The sequence below is a fragment of the Nothobranchius furzeri genome, chromosome 2 (assembly GCF_043380555.1).
Source record: "Nothobranchius furzeri strain GRZ-AD chromosome 2, NfurGRZ-RIMD1, whole genome shotgun sequence".
Lineage (NCBI taxonomy): Eukaryota > Metazoa > Chordata > Actinopteri > Cyprinodontiformes > Nothobranchiidae > Nothobranchius > Nothobranchius furzeri.
The window spans coordinates 29,358,620-29,361,694 of record NC_091742.1 but is presented as its reverse complement, the minus strand read 5'-3'; positions in this window follow the sequence as shown (position 1 = coordinate 29,361,694).

The window sequence follows — 3,075 nt, the reverse complement described above, 5'->3', positions numbered from 1 at the left end:
CTAGGACCAGGACGTACCGAGTCCTTCCTGCTGACGTGTACGAGGTTCTGAATGTGTCTGATAAAAGCAACGATTCCCCCTCAGAGCACGTCCAACGCTCCCTTTAACTCCTGTCTCACCCAGCCAAACACACACTGATGCAAACACACACTCTCATAAACACTCGTGAACTTTGTTTCCTGGCATTCCAAACATGCCGAAGTGTCAGACAAGGGTGTTTTTTTAAAACAGGCCCTCATCTGCTTCCACTTACCCTCTCCAGCTCATGAACATAAACACAACACAGGGTGACCTGCAGCAGCAGTTGTGTCCAAGGCCCACGGTCTTAAACACCAGAAACAGTACTTATGTGAGGCTAGTGCTGCTGCTGGAAGGTTAAAATACTATCTGTGTTTTATGGGTAACTGTGTTGCAGGAGCAAATGTAAAGTACTCCTATGTGAGAGCGCTGTGTGGAAACTCTGCTCATGAATTCAACATTATAAAGTAAATGTAATTTATAACCTAAAGTGACGTTCCACCACTAAAGTTAAACTTAGTCTGATGCCATATCACCAGCCCAGTCATTCTCCTGATCTGGCAGTACTCTGTTAGCTTTAGCTTAGCATAAACAATGTAAGTGAATGGTAACAGCTAGCATTTTGTGTGAAAGTCCTCAAATGACTCAATGATGATCCTAATTTGTCTTGGTCGCCTCAACAACCACACTGACCTCCAATGAAAATAGTTATTAACACGAAAGAGTAACAGGTGCAGATTTAGACTTGGGACTGCATCCCGACAAAGCACCACTATAGAGCTCCGGACCCCACGTGACTCTCAGTTAGTGGACGCCATTTTGGCATGCAAAAAAGGTAAACAAACACGGATGTAACCATGAACATGAACGGGATCCGCTTGGATTTTACTTCGTCGGAGTTTACTTCACACTTTAAAACAGAAGAAATCGTTTTATATAGTCATAAATTAAATAGACTAAACATCTCCGACCCTTACCGTGCCCCTGGGATACTGTTTAAAAATGCCAGAAGCTGTCGGAGCGGACTTCTTAGAGAGACAGCGGACCTGGCCGGGGAACCCCTTGGGATTCCCCCGGCCGGAGGAGCTGGGGAGAAGGTCTGGGACTCTTGACTCTACTGCCCGCTCCGACGCCAGAAGCTGTTGGAGCGGGCTTCTTACCGGCACAACACCGGACCTGACCGGGGAACCCCTTGGGATTTACCCGGAGGAGCTGGCTCCGGCGGCTGGGGAGAGGGAAGTCACGCTACTGCCCCCGCAACCCGACTCCGGATACGCGGATGAAAATGGATGGATGGACGGACAAATAACAGATTTACACGTAAGTAGTCTCGGTGACACAGATAACAGCAATCCAAAGTGCTTTTTATGTGTGATCTGACCATTGATCAACCATTGGTTAAAAATAAAATACAGCTTAGCCGGTTAATTGCTGTGATCATAAAACACGTAAACGGCAGCACGCAGAACTCACGAGGCAACGTTTTACGTGATGTTTACTTGTTGCTATGAGTAATAGGACAGAAAAAGCCACGCCAAAATAAGTTTAGGAAGCCCACTAAGAATCGTAATAAAGCATTTAAAATAAATAACATACACAGTTGAGGAAACGTTGGTTTAAGTACCTGATATGAAGCGGTCGCTGCATAAGTGAAAACCTTTACTCTCGGGATCCCACAGTTTCATTTCAGCCCGGTCACTAGCGCGTTTTATTACAATGATCCAACGTTTGCGGCGCTCCGGATCTTGGGGAATCCTGTAGATGGCTCATTCCTTATGTTGTCCGCGTCTGTTCTGCATCCTGGGGCACAACAGGAATCTACCATATTTCCCGTTTGATTGAGTTTTCTGACAATAACAAATAGTCCAGCTGCGGGCTTCTGCATGCCAATATGGCGCCGTTTCGATTTGAACTGTTGCATGCCGGGAGAAGTGACGTCAACTCCCGAAGCTCTATAGTCACTGCTGCATGACCTGCTTGATTTTAGATCAACTTACTATGCTGTTCCGTCAAAATACTATGCTGTTCCGTCAAAATACTACGCTGTTCCGTCAAAATACAGTACCAGGTAGGAACGTAGGAGCCACATAGTTGTGTTTACAGAAGAAGTGTCACGGTTGGGGGCTGTGGCTATGATGGTGTGTTTGCTGCTCTTTTCCTCTGAAGGTCACCACTGGAGGCCATGTGGAGGTTTCTTCTTCTTCTTCTTCTTCTTCTTCTTCTTCTTCTTCATCTTCTTCCTCTTCCTCGTCTTCTTCTTCTTCTTAGGCAGGCTAGATGCCCAAAAGGCGCATGGCTGCCACATCAACCACCACAACTGAGCCGGCACACAACAAACAAACAAACAAACCTCCCCACCCCGAGCACCCACAGAACTACCATCGCAGAACCCCCCACCAGCACACACTTCAGTGAGCACACACAAACCCCATAAGGAACTTACCCCACGCCCGTCCCCTCTCCCCCACACCTCCAACATCCACGTCCTGTGACCCACAGCAGTCCGAGACCCCCACAAACCCGCAACCCCCCCAAAACATTCTCGGGGGACATGTCACAAAACCCCAGAAAGGCCTCTGCAGCATCAGACACGTCCTGAGCCACATCTGACCTGTTGGATGCCACATGCTTCATCCTCCACAAAACTTCAACCAGAAAAACTTTCTCTTATCTCTCACAACCACCACCCCAGCCCCCTCATCTGCACCTCCAGCCGACAGAGGCACATTACAAGGCACCACCTCCCCTAACCGCCACACAACTCCGATCAGCTGCTTGATGGTCTCCACCACAGTTACAACATCGAAGTGGAAGATCACAAAGTTCGCCCTCATGGTCACCCCTGCACCACCGACACCTCACACCCACCACACTGTCCTGTTGTGAGGTAGGTGTCTAACCCACGACATACAGAATCAGTTCACAGACAAGGGTGAACGTTCAAACAATAACTTATTAAAGGAGAAACTAAAGGAGCAGCAGAAAAGTAGCTGAGTTCGTCCGACAGGGATCAGGGAGGCGTAATGGCTCAAGAGAGGGAAGGTGGTCCGGTCTGGG